At 38.8% G+C, this 14658-nt stretch overlaps 1 protein-coding gene across 6 annotated transcripts in view; it reads right to left on the bottom strand.

Annotated features, from left to right (window-relative positions):
- Positions 1–14658, bottom strand: part of adarb1b (adenosine deaminase RNA specific B1b) — a 163478-nt gene that overhangs the window by 32882 nt on the left and 115938 nt on the right. The window contains exon 4 of one of the 6 annotated variants that reach the window (XM_057853118.1): positions 13188–13228. The exons of the other annotated variants lie outside the window; for them this stretch is intronic. The gene's annotated coding sequence lies outside the window, so the exon portion shown is untranslated. The remainder of the gene's footprint in view (positions 1–13187; positions 13229–14658) is intronic. 6 annotated transcript variants of the gene reach the window in all.

Consider the following 14658-nt stretch of genomic DNA (forward strand, 5'->3'; position numbering starts at 1 on the left):
TGATTTGTAAATAAATTCTTTAAAAATCAAACAATGTGATTTGCAGTTTTTTTCCCCTCCACATTCTGTCTCTTATGGTTGAGGTTTACCCATGTTGACAATTACAGGCCTCTCTAATCTTTTCAAGTGGGAGAACTTGCACAATTAGTGGTTGACTAAATACTTATTTGCCCCACTGTAACTATCTGTGAATGTGGTCGTATACACAATTTCATCTAAGACCGACTTTTAGATATTCCTATTTTTTCTTCCATCCTCCTCCAAACGCTGCTGCGGAAATGTGGCGTCATCAGCAGGCAATGCAAATGTGCCTGTCAGGTTTGATTTTCAGATGAGATGGCAAGGTTCTGAACACGTAGAATCAGGTGAGGTCATTGGGGAGAGACACACAAAATATTCATAATGTGTGTTTGTGTGCATGTATTAAGGAGTGAACGGTGGTGAAATGGGTTTTAAAACGGCAGGTTTTCTATGTTTTGCCCCCCTTTAGTCAGTATAATAGTGACACGGATATTGTTATATCGCTTGCTGATGTGTTGTATTGTATACTGCATTTGTATTCAAATAGCTGTCATTTACCGCTATTGACAAATATATTAGTCAACAGAGGTGGGTAGAGTAGCCAAACATTTTACTCAAGTAAGCAAGAGTAGCGTTACTTCAAAATGATATTACTCAAGTAGCCATCCAAAAAATGTACTCAAGTACAACTAGAAAAGTATCTGGTGAAGAATACTCAAGTAATGAGTAACTGCTTATGATGTTTGATTTTCTTTCCCCCCCTCTCAGCACAAAGTTATCTACAGGATATGGACTGGTATTATACTTTGAGGAAGACGACGACTACTATAACCTAGTACATAACCACATTAAGCCAAAGAAAAATACAAATACAATATATATATATATATATATATATATATATATATATATATATATATATATATATATATATATCAGGCATGTGCCGGTATGAGATTTTGACGGTACGATAACCGTGAGCAAAAATACCGCGGTTTCACGGTATCACGGTATTGCAATTATAGCTCCAAAATTTTGAGATGTATGGGTTTAAAAAAAAAAAAAAAAAAAGAAAAACTTTTTTCCATTGAAGTTTTTTTTTCAGAACATATTTGCAAATTGGAACATGAATATAATGTGAAAATAAATTAATGTGAAAATAAATAAACTAACAAAAAATATCAAATATTTTATATAAAATTAAAATAAATAGAACCTAGACTATACCCACAGCCACAGCTCAAGTTGCTCAATATTAGAGCAAGAACAAAATAATTGCTATAAAAAAGTAAAAACACTTCTAAATAAAATTAAAAATATATACTGTATGACTTTTTGAGGGGGAGAAGCTGCAATTTCGCCATTTTCAGCCACTGTGTCAACTCTCTTCTACATGATGTCATGCCTTTGTGTTAAAAAGAACAAAGAATTCATAAGTTAATAAGTTAGTTAAAGATGTGTAAGTTAGTTTTATAAGTTAGTTAAAATGTAAATATGTTGAGGAAAGGTTTCATCTGAAACAAAAAGGGAGGAGTGAGACCTCCTTTCGCAATTAGCGATCTTTGACGCGATCCTTTTTTTTTTTTCTCCCTCCTTCATTTAAGCTTGTTTCACTCAGCGGCTGTGAGACATGAAACGTCGACGAAGCTGCTCTCCCAGCTTAGCCTAGGCTAACATTCGTCTTTGTAAGTTTTAGTTAGTTTGTATATTGAATTTGAAAGGAAAATGTGTGTTTTGTTTTTGGCGACCTTTTTCATGGTGCTACTGCAATCCTGTTGAACCTACTCACATGTGGAAAAATACAATTGTATAACATTTTAAATGTATTCATTTGTATATTTCACCACGATTTGAGAGCTCATTAAATTGAAGAAAAGTACGCCTTGTGTTTGGAGGGTTTGTTTTTGGGTTTGCTGTTTAGCAGAATAGCGTCACTGACACTCACGGCAACAAACAGGGGAAGGGTGAGCGCTGCCGCACCAAGCCACTTCGGCTGCATTTTGGCACATGAAAAATAGCGAATACCGTACTAAGGTATGACGGAAAATTTTAGTGGTTTTGAAACCGCGACGTTTTCACACCCCGGTAAACCGTGAAACCGGTAACCGGCACATGTCTAATATATATATATATATATATATATATATATAATCGAATTAAGAGAGAAAAAAAGAAATAAAGCATCATTCGTCCAAAGAGTGCCCTCTAGTGGAGAAAAATATTTCCTATTATGAAACTAAAGGCATCATATCAATCGGTGCCAAATAAAAACTGGGCGAGAGGTTAAAAGCTCCGCTTTTTAGTGATGTTGACAGCAGCGCTCTATGTCAAATAGTTCATTTTTTATGGTGCTTTAATGATGCTACCCGATGAAAGAGGCCGGTGTGATTATGGGTAAGCTTGAGTCTGATTGGTATAATGGAGTCATGTGATTATTGTTGCGATGTCTCATTGGTGAAACTGGTAGCGCCACTTCTGGAGTCTCTTGCAAAAAATCGAATATCTAAAATGTAACTAGTGACTAGTTTTTTTTTAATTTTATTTTTTTTAAGTTACTCAAGTAAATGTGACAGAGTAAATATAACACGTTACTACCCAGCTCTACTATTCAGTTACAATTTTTCAATGGTGATGGGTGGGAGAAGCTCTAATGATGATCCACTGTAAATGTCAAGGTTGGAAACAATTTTACCGATACACAATCAGTGTTGTTAATAACGGCGTTAGAATATAACAGCGTTACGAACGGCGTTATTTTTTTCAGTAGTGAGTAATTAATTATTTTTCTCACCTTTGCAAAGCAGTTACCGTTACTCAGGATGTAAAGGCGTGCGTTACTATGCATTACTACGCTGGTTGAATGACATGAGAAATGTTTGAGAGATACGGAGAGAACTGAGCGGGGGTGGGAGGAGGGAAGGGAGTTGTGACGTCATTGCAAACGCGATGCTCGGTGGTTCAATAATACCTGACTGCAGCCGACAGCCTACAACAGGGGTGTCCAAACTTTTTGCAATGGGGGACAGGTTTGGTGTGGTTAAAATGTGGGGGGCCGACCTTGGCTGACGTCCTTTACTTAGAACAATATATCTAAGCCAATTTTTGCAAGCCAATCTGTGTTTCACATTTGCTTTATTATTTTTTTTTTTAAACTATTAAATTTCAACAAACTCGCAACTAGCCTTTGTGGTGTTATGTTTCGATTCTCGGGCTCTTGGGAAATACTGGTGCTGTGAAATTAAACTAGCTTCAAGTTGCTTTAATTTCTCGCTCCGTGTCTTCCCTGTAATCTTGTCGTACATGTCAGCCTGTCTTGTTTTGTAATATCGCCTCACATTGAACTCTTTAAAAACAGCGACTGTCTCTTTGCAAATGAGGCAGACATAGTTGTTGCATATTTTAGTGAAGAAATAGTCAAATTTCCACCTATCCTTGAAGTGTCGGCCGTCGCAGTTAACTTTCTTTTTTGCGTTGATTGTCGCCATTTTAGAAAAGTGGGAGTAAAGGGTCACGCGGGGTAATGTTGCTTAGAGTGCTGCTGCCTTTTAGTGGATAAATGAAGAGCAGCATCTGTGTGTAACCTACTTCATATGCTAGTAGAAGTACTGCTGCCAATTTATTTAAGTCTGTGTGCGGGCCAGATGTTATTGATTTTATGACAGAGGCTGGGGGCCGGAATAAATTTGACCAGGGGCCGCATTTGGCCCCCGGGCCGGACTTTAGACATGTCTGGCCTACAAACTACGCCCGCATGATGCTACGGTAGATATCACATGTATATAGAACTAGATGCGAAATGACAGACTCGCCGGCGTTAGCATATGTATAGACAACTAGATACGAAATGACAGACTCGCCGGCGTTAGTAAACAACCGCCATCTTTAAGCAGTGGACTTTTCAGGAAGGCTCTGTTGTAGCGAACCTACTTCTCAGGAAGGCTCTGTTGTAGTGAACCTAAGTAACTTTTTTAGGGCTGCACCTATCGATTATATTAGTAGTCGATTAATCAATGAATTAGTTAGTTGGAATAATCGAGTAATCGGATAAAGATCATAAAAAAATTGAAATAACTGAGCTGAGCCTCAAACGGTATTAAAATAAATAAATAAATAAATAAGGATCTATGTACAACAAAAAAACAATTGGACAACTTACATAGCCAACGTCCGCTAGCTTAAATGCTATAAAATACTAACGTTTTTTTTGCTGGATTTGGTAAAATCTACCCTTGTTTTACTCTTGATTAGCAAAGGATGGGAAAAAACAGAACCCCCACCCCCCCAGTAACAGAAACTGGTCAATTCTTTCATTATTTTTAACATACTTTTTTTTTCTTTCTGCTTAAGAAGGCAAAGAGGCTGTTTGTTGTGAGGTACGTTGTGTTGACTGCCCCATACAAAAGTCAAAGCAAAATAGTCAAGCAAAGTCTCATCATAAAAAAAACCTCTGAAGTCAGGTTTCTTAGACGTCAAGCTCTCAGACCGAAACAAAAATCCAGATATTTATATGATTGCTATTGGACACGAGGCACATTTTCGATTTTCTGACTCTTTCATAAACAGGATTTAAATCAAACCAACAGAATCCACGCTGAGACCAGTAGACTATCTCTCTTGAATGAACTTGTGATACTGCGTCATCAGGTTACCAGACGGCTTGGTTCCAGGTAATTCTGAGTTGAGCCACAGGAGGCAGGAAAAAAAGAGGAAGATGAGAAAGAAGATGAAAAACCTCTAATTTAATCTGGCACAGTCAGAGAGACTGTGGGGAAATGCAGGGTTTTTTGATTTGCCTCTCATCCCTCGCTTGTGCGCAGAAGGCGCGATAGAGCTGCGCCACCATGGAGGGAACACCAGCGGAGGCCGACTGGCGGGGGAGGGAAAGGTGAAGGTGAACAAAGGATAGAAAATGAGAAAGACTGAAAATCCTATTCCGAGTAAAAGAATATCATTATCTCTGGAAAAACACAAGCGATGAAAAGGTCTGCCCTTGGCGTGTTGCAAGGTTCAAAAGCAGCTTAAAATAACTGCCAATGGATGCTACAGATGGATATCAGGATTCCTGTCAAAGTGAATCTCCAACTTGTCAACAGCATACTAGGTTCCAATAAATCAAGATCAAAATGCAATAAATACTTCATATTAGTAATTGATCTTGCCATTAAATTTGTTTTGCACAAAGTAAACTAAATTTATTATGCTCAATCTGCATAAGCATACTGCATATACTATTTATGAATGCATCATGTTAGCAGAATGGTGCTATAACCACCAGAAATCACTAAAGGTGACAAAAGTAATTTGAATGGCTGGTGAAATGGCCCATTAATGCGCTGATGGCTTCTAATTGCACATGAGAAATTATGACATCTCACATCCGTCTGAGTGTAAATACTTATTTCTCAGTAATAAGTTTTCAGTTTTTTATCATGTGGTTACTGGAGAAGGTAAATCAGCTTTGAAAACGCCACTTTGCAACTTTTTCTGATTTGAAACAACTATCATAAGTGATTAAAGCAGCTATACATTTGAAAAATAGACATCCTATGATTTTAGATCAGAGAAGCAAACTTAGGGGCTTCATCTGTGAACTACTGTTCAATTTTCTATAGACTGCTTTACCTCCATCATTTTTCATACTTGTGCACCACTACAGTATAAACTTTTTTGCTCAGATGTGGAATCCATTACGGTCTTCCACAATGCATGAATACAAAAAGCTGTACTAAAAAACTCCACCAGGCAGCTTTTACATCTTTTTTTAATAACCTGTCCTGTTCAGCTGCTTGACACATAGAATGGACATCTGAGTGTCCCATTGGTCCGAATAGTTTTATGGAAGTCTGACATACTTCCACTGTAATCATTCAACGTACCTTGTTTATTAGGAACAGGAAGGGATAATGGGGGAACAGAAGAAAAGAAGGAGAAATAGAAGAAGCACAGACAACAACAATAAATACCCTACACTAACTATGAATATGTTGGTGCTATTGTTAGCTAGTTGTATTTCCGGTTGACACCATCTGGAGGACCTGATAACCAAGGAAAAAAGGGGGGGAGGGGGGTCTGATAGATAAGTGATTGGGAGGGGTGGAGAGTACACAAATCAGCCATGTGGTCTAGAACCCAGTATTTGTGTGACTCCCTTGTGAGTGTGAGTATGCAGCTCTTACATCTTAATTTATGAATGATAAATACATCTAAATACAGGTAGTCTCCGGCTTAAGACAAGTTTCGTTCATACGCTGGAGACGTAACTCGAATTTAAACCCTAACCTAATTCTGAATTTACCCTTTAAGTACCACTAAATCTCAAAATAACTATCCAAAAAATCCAAAAGCATTGCATTTTGTTTAATTATGGAGGATACACTGCCCTCTGGTGGCAGTGTTGGGTGTGCCTGGACTGTCACCTTGTATGATTGAGGAGCAGATTCGTCGTGGATAAAGAACAGCTGCGCTCTGGTTTGGCCATCATAAGGTTGTAAGTTGTTTCAGCTAATATATGTTTTTGTATGCATTTGTAATTATGTGGTGGTTAGAGCTATAGCTTGTGGAGTTTGTAGCATTTAAACTAGCAGACTTTGTAAGGCAAATTAGGCTAATTTAATCTACTAAATTTACATACTGATCAGTCTAGATGGACTTTTGAACAATTTTTTTATTTCAAGTATTTTAATGTTAAAATGCGTGTCGTTTTGATCATAAGTGTACATATGTGTGTTACAGCTTTCCAAATTGTCAAAAGTGAAGGAAGTCAAAAGCTTCAAAAACCACAAATGCCTTGTCTGTCTAGCAGAAAAACTTCACGTTGAGGACAGAACACATCATATTAATAAAGTATCGTAAAAAATAAGATATTGTGAGGTACAATAAGGTACTGTTTATGAGACCAAAAAAAAAAAAAAAACACGACAGAGGACAACATAGCAGACGAGACTCTGGCGTCGTAAAGTCGAAATCACGTAAAGGTTTATACATAATTCAAACACACGTGGAACTGAGCTTCCTTGCCTTTGCAGAGTACCAGCTCCAATTTACACAGAAGTAGTGGAATTGATGAGCTTTAAGTTCGGCGCTAGTTTATTTGCTGTTTTTCACTATCCAAAGAAGTCTGGCGACAAGTCTTTAAAATCCCCAAATGGGCTCAAACCGCAGGGGTGACGCCATGTGGAAAGAAAGATGGGAACGTGTTGTTCTGTGTTCCAGACTTTAATATCTGACAGTCGGTCATTTATCATCGTGGACCGCTGATTGTGAGCGAAGGGAAAAGGTGGAGGAAAGCCGAGCTGGAGTATCAATATGAATTTTTATTTGATGGCTTTTGCGGGAGATTGCATTTCAGGAGGCTGGTGGAGTCAAGGTTCATTGAAGCATGACAAGGAGATAGTGATAGACCAAGACAAAGGGCAGGTGAGCCATAATGGTGTGCCTGTGCGTCGCACAACCACACTAAAGAACACATTCGCTCAAGACATTCCTTCACACTATGCATGTTGGTTTGTGCTAATCATCGAGTCAATAGAGGGGATAAACCAAAAATATAGCCGGACTTCATGTACACACATTACAAATAATTAAAAAGAAAAAACACATTTAATAAATTTTGTAGAAAATTGAAAAGAAAGTTTAGGCCGTAAAATAGGCAAAAAAAATTATCAATAGTTAGCAAAGATAAAACTTTCTAAGTTTTTATGAAGGACTTTATAAAACAGAATACTTACCAGAAGTTCTGGACAATTTAAAGCGAAAGACTATCTCTAAACGATGAATCAATATGAAAGTAGTTGTACCTCTAAATTACAGGAAGTGCAGAATAACTAGATTTCGCTACCTCTTGCTTTGTGGCCATGTCTTTCTGTACATTCCCCTCCACTTTGTACACGGGGTCAATCACGCTTTAAAAAAATAAAAAATAAAATAAACTAAAAATATAAAAATGAAACTACGTGGTAGTGTGTAATTTTTGATGAGCGGAATCACAGTAGTAATATAGTGCAAGTATACCATATTATAATATTAGAGATGTTAATGAATTAAATGACATGCTGGTATATCTCCCGAGAAGAAACCAGTGATTGTGACCACTGACAGGAAAATGAACTTTTTGGAATTGTGATGTTCATAATCAAGCCACCACCACTTCAGATTAAAAAGTAACATGTTTTCCAAAGTCAGTATGCCTATTTACTTTTAAGTCCAAGTTGAACCTCACAGTTTGCTTTTGACCTGAAAAAACACCACATGACAGGGATGAGGAGGCATCAGGAGATTCCACCTCCAAGGAGAGCAATGGTAAACATCTGTTGCGAGCGGCTTTATATGGTCACGTTTGGATCGTGCTAGTTATAAATGATGTGGAGCTTGACAAATAAGAACGGATGCCAAACAGATTATGTAGCCCTGTCTGCAAGAGAACACCACATGAAAGTGCTGTTCTAGGAAACCATAATTAACAACAAATTAGACTGGGTGCAGAGATCTATGCTCTGTAATTTCATTATACTATGAAATACCTGTTACCAGTATTCTTTTTTTTTTGTCTGAGATATGATTGCCAAGTTGCCTGGCACGGCCAGACTGTTCTCCCTGTATTTTTCAAACACTGAGAGAAAAGTCTGGGAACCAGCCCATTAACGGCCTCTCGAGCAGGTACAAAATCAGTCGACAAATCAGATTCGTTTATTTGCGTGACGTGTTCTTAACGAGCAACGTCACTCTTGCGCGTCGAAAGTCGTCTCCACAACAACACAGATGGTGAACAGGAGAGCCGAGAATATGTTCTAATCCACGGTAAAATCAGTTTTAAATGACCAAAAACACATCGACACGAGTCATTGACAACAATCGCGCTAGCCATGTTGAATTAACTTCGCTCTCCTCGTATGTTTACTTCCGCGCGCAAGTCCCTCGTCCAGCCATCGTCTTTTTACTAACGTCACGTCTGCCCGTCGCTGATTGGTCCACTCCGCTGTCTGTTTGCTGTGGCTTGCTCCGCCCTGGAAATTGTATCCGCTGAATGGTGGCCTGACTCAATAGCTGGAACAGCGGTGAGTCTGGTGTACCAGGCAAATTGCCAAGTGTAGTCCAACAGCAACATACCATAGTACACTGAGGTAAACTAGTGATTTACCGCAAAGTTCTAAAATCTTTTACCCCAACTAAACAGAAGTATATTTGACCTTACCGGTGTTGTTAATTTTACTTTCAAAAAGTAATTAATTACAGTTACAAATTACTTCTCCCAAAAAGTAATTGCGTTGGTAACTCAGTTACCTGAATGTACGAGTAATTAGTTACTTGGCAAAGTAACTAGTGATAATTTTCATGTTTTTTTTTTTTCTCAAAAAAAAAACAAAAAAAAAACCGGTCACACAATGTGAAGTTTAAAGGGTTTTGGGGACAATTGGCCCTAGCCCAATTCTTTACCCTCCACTTAACTAGACACAAGGGTATTGCAATAACTAGATAGTAACCTTTGCTATGTGTGGAAGTCCAAGTTGTGAATCAACAATTAGAGTTGTTAAATTGCTGCCGTTATTGCATTAGTTCCCACTATTGAAAAAAAAAAAAAAAAGTTACTTAGGTTCGCTAGGAAGGATCTCTACATCAGAGCCTTCCTGAGAGGTCTACTGCTTTAAGATGGCGGCTGTTTACTAATGCATGTAGTCCTTAAAACATGTTGCCAATGCAGCCGTGTCTGTCATTTGCATCTAGTTCTATAATGTGATATCTACCGTATCATGTGGGCGTAGTTTGTAGGCTATGGCTACAGTCAGGTATTATTGGAGCCACCTAGCATCGCGTTTGCAACGGCGTCTTCCCCACTCCTGCTCTGCTCTCTCGTCTCCGTGAGTCAGTCTCTCTCAGACTTTTTTTTATTCAACCAACTTAGTAACGCATAGTAACGCACACTTTTCCCGCCTCAGTAATGGTAACGGCGTTGCCAAGATGAAAAAAGTACTCATTACTGAAAAAAATAACGCTGTTAGTAACGCCGTTATATTCTAATGCAGTTTTTAACAACACTGGACCTTACCACATTGAAAGTGCCTGTGACACAAAAAAGCCTGTTTATTTCATAATACACACGGTATTTTATGCTCCTGAATGAAATGGACTGCTTGGATGTGTGTGGAAGCGATCGCTATATTTATTTAGTTTGTTGAATCCCCGTGATGAAATAAGTGACTTCCGGCAATAGTCCCGAGTTGAGAAAGAGGGCGCTGTGACGTGTACGGAGGAAGGAGTCCTCTTCACTATACAGCCGTACTGTGTATGAGAAGGACTAAGGATTCAGCAGATTTTGCGGATTAATACCTTTATTTTCGCATCACGCCAGCCAAATGGCTGGAGAAAATCTTGCTGTACGAGGGAGAGGCGTGTGCGCCTTTTTGGGGGTTTCAAAAGGTTCCCATTCACTGGTGGATATTGGCCAAAACAAGCCCTACTACTGTGGGACCATGGGACTTACGAGGAAGTGAGTAAACATCGTGTTTTGTATTATGTCAAATACTGGGATCATTTTAATATGTAGGTGGCTTGCATTTTGTGACATGATCCTTGTCCCCTCGGCTGATGACCGGCGGCTTGTCGCACATCCCCCCCGCCGGGACAGCACTATACTCGGCTTTTTCCCCTCTTCATGTGCCCAGCGTTCTGTCAAATTTTCCGACCAATCAGAAATTGCAACTTTGAGTTAAAAATAGACGCGAATACAGCGATTACAAAGTAAACACTACAAACTTTCTTTAAATAAAGGACTACTTATATTTGATTATGGATAAGCATGTAAAAAGCTCTCCTCATACACATTAGCTGCACGTTAGCTGCACAACAACTGCGGCCGCCCTCTTCCACAGAGTCTCTCGCTGTTTACCACTTCACTGTGTAGTAAAGCATTATTTTGCCATATTCGTGTTGACCATTTGGCAGCTACACGCTCCTCCAACGTCGGCCGGTTTGTTCGGCGGTCATTGTCCAGCTGCTTCCCCGGCGAGCTCTCCTGTCCGTTGTATCAGGGGAACGAGCTGTAAATTGCTCTCCGTCGGGCGATTTGCCGATCGGCGAAGACAAATCGACAACCCAGTCGTCATGTGAACAGATCCAGGCTAGTTATGTGTGATTTTCCGCTTCGAAGACTTTGAAACATAGCTCGGTTCGGATAAGCATGTCGGCTAGTTGTCATGCCTCTTGGTTTGTTTACATTCTCCGAAGCTGGAGAAGGGAAATGACATAAGCTCGATTTAGGTGGCATAAAATATCGTTCGGGAGGTGCGACAGTATAGGTGAAGTTGACAGTTTTGACCATTATGGAGTAATTTGCCATGTCGTCTTGAATAAATGCATTTTTATTATTTCATGTTCCATTTAGCACAAGACTTATTTGTCATGACCATGCCATTTATTTAGCTATTGGGGGAAAATACTTGAATAAAAAGAATATCCTGCAAAAATATTGGAGTAGAGAGTCAAACAATGACATTTTGTGGCTCTCTTCATCACGTTTTCTTCGTTCTGAATAATTCCCCTCAACGGGCTGACTGGTCCTTTTCAAGCCATTTATTTAGCTATTGTGGAAAAATACTAGAATAAAAAGAATATCCTGTAAAAAATATTGGAGCTGAGAGACTGAAAAATGACATTTTGCGGCTCTCTGTCATGTTTTCCTCGTTCTGAATAATTCCCCTCAACAGGCTGACTGGTCCTTCTTAGACCATTTATTTAGCTATTGGGGGAAAATGCTTGGATAAATAGAATATCCTGTATCTCTTCGTCGCACTTTCCTCGTTGTGAATAATTCCGCCTCAATGGGCTGCACACTAAATCAGATGAAATCGTGACTCTGCTGACGTCATCCACCTGTTGGGGACGCTAGAGCCCTATAATGGTAGGCGTGGCTAATTTCTCGTCATCTGCGCTTTGCTAAATTGTTGCATATAGTCGAATCGTCTCAAAATATGATTCTACTTCACATAATAATCCTATTTAAGACTTTTTTTCTCCTGTCGTACGCACTTTAAAAGTCAACATACTCCAAGGACATGCCATAAAAAAGTGGAAAGTGTTTTCGTACCAACTGCTTTCTGCTCCTACAGGTGTAATTACCAGGCTCCCAAATACTTGAGTAGTCCATTTCAGACTGCAAATAACAGTTTACCGGACACAATATATATGCTTTATGAAAACACAATGTAACCATAAATCAATTCTACAAAGACACATGATGACACACAATTACGGGCATTTTTGTTTGCAAGTATTTGCAATTGAAAAATACACGTAAAATGTTACAACATTACTTGTGGAAAGGAGGAAAATCAGCAGCACAAAAATGATAGGTGAAACAGATCAGATTTGAGCAGAGTCCAACATGAGGACGCAAATATGAGGGTGGAGGTGGAAAAAAGGAAGAAGAAATAAAGTGGACAGAGACAAATGACCGAGGGAAATGGTGTGTGCAGGAGAGGCAGTCCTCTCAGCAGTCTTAATGCAGAATGATCGGCCCAAAAGGTAATTCCTCACACCTTCAAAAAAAACATTCAAAATAAGGTAATGTTTCAGTGGCAAGGTCACATTAATATTCACCACCAAGGTTGAATGTAACGTTACATCGCATGATCATTGGGTTAACAACTTTCTCCCATCAACTGTCTAGATTTGTGTGATATTTATATATATTAGTTTTTGGTGTTGCGCAAAAATACTCAGAAAGTGACTCAATCAGCACTTTGCATACCAATGTGACTTTAACAAGACGAGAAGGGCAGGAAACACTCATTGTGGCGTCTAGCTAGTTCTTCTACTTCAATGAAATTATTCTACTTTGGTGAACCCATTCACTGCCATTCATGACAATAAATGCCCAATGCATTTAAAGTGGGAGGGCTGACTGCCAATGTAACTAGTGATAAAAAATAACAACTACCGTAATTTCCCGAATATAAGGCACACCCGTGTATAATGCGCACCCCCAATTTATTTGTAAAATCTAGGGAAAATTATTGTACCCGTATATAACGTGCACCCTAATTTTAGCACCAATAAATAGAAGAATACAACAAAACAGAGCTCGTGTACAGATACAGAAATGTCACTTACTGGTGAAACACAGCATAGCATATTGGTAGTTCAAAACACTCCCATAAACTGACAATATTTACCGTAATAATATGATTTGACAACTTCTCCAATTTACCAGAATCTAGGAGAGAACAAAACAGATGTGACTTTTATTTTAAAGGCTGCTGTATAACTTGCTCGTTTCATCATGATGAATAAATGTTTCTTCCATGGGTTGATACAGTAAAATGAAAGTGAGAACGTAAATCGGAAATCCGAGAGAGCTCAACGCTGTCGACACTGTGACATATTGGTATTCTATGTTATGTTGTTCTATGTTGTGGCACTGGTGGATCCATGCTGCTGTATTATCATATCTATGTTGTGACTGTCTATGAGCCAGAGGGCCGCTGAGGCTAGACAAAAGAGCGCTGCATTATAGCCGGACTGTCGGCATTTAAGTTCATTGAAAGCAAGAAATAAAACGTTGAACACGGCACTATAAGTATTCTATTTTTTTTTTCAAGACAAGATAAAACAGACACAACAGTAACAATAGGAACTATTGTTATTTGGGTTTGAGTTTCCCGAGGGACAGATATAGTTAACGGACACACACAGGAAGTCTGTGTTGTTACGTTTGTTATGGTCAGAGTTGCGGAGCTGCAATAAACGTTGACTCAAATGAGTTCAACAAACTAAATTCTGTGCTTTATGAAGAGTGAAAAAAGCAGAATTTAACACAGCCGAAACCATTCGGCCGATCAGAGTGAAGTATTACCGAAACAAAATGGTGACGTCAGGTACAGTAATGGTCGGCAACGGATCGCCGCATACGTTTCTTCAACACAACGTGGTCGTGTCAATTAAAAAAAAAAATCGGCTTATATATATATATATATATATATATATTTCTGTCTCCATCCATGTACCCGTTTATAATGCGCACCATGATTTTACAAGTTGATTTTGGGGAAAAAGTGCGCGTTATATTCGGGAAATTACGGTAATCAAACATATTATGGATTTTGTAGATTAAGATTTACAAGTGATTAGCACCCTACACTAGCAATGAAAAGCTCAAGTGCAGTAGAGTTAATTACTGGTAGCCTTTGGGCTACAATGTACGTGATCCAGACTTCACGGCAGGGGTCCCCAAACTTTTTCCTGTGAGGGCCACATAACTTTTCCCTTTTCTGATGAGGGGCCGAGGTCAGTTTGTAACAGAAAAGTGTGACGATTGCAGGAGTGCCTAAATGTATAAATGTATTGTTTTTCAAAAAGCCACAGTCAAGTAACCCTTTCTGGATTCTTCACGGAACAAAAGTAAATAAAATAAAAATAATAATGTAATATAATATAATAATAAATAATAACACTATTAATTAAATAGATAATAAACAAATAACCTTCTCTGAGTTCTTCTCAGAAAAAGGCCAGGAAATGAATAACACTATTGAGAAAAAATAAATAAATTAAAAAAAAAAGATTCAAAATGCTCTCTGGAATTGTTCAGGGGGCCGGTCCAAATGTGGAGGCGGGCCGTAGTTTGGGGACCCCTGCTTTACGGCG

The sequence above is a fragment of the Corythoichthys intestinalis genome, chromosome 12 (assembly GCF_030265065.1).
Source record: "Corythoichthys intestinalis isolate RoL2023-P3 chromosome 12, ASM3026506v1, whole genome shotgun sequence".
NCBI classification, from domain to species: Eukaryota; Metazoa; Chordata; class Actinopteri; order Syngnathiformes; family Syngnathidae; genus Corythoichthys; species Corythoichthys intestinalis.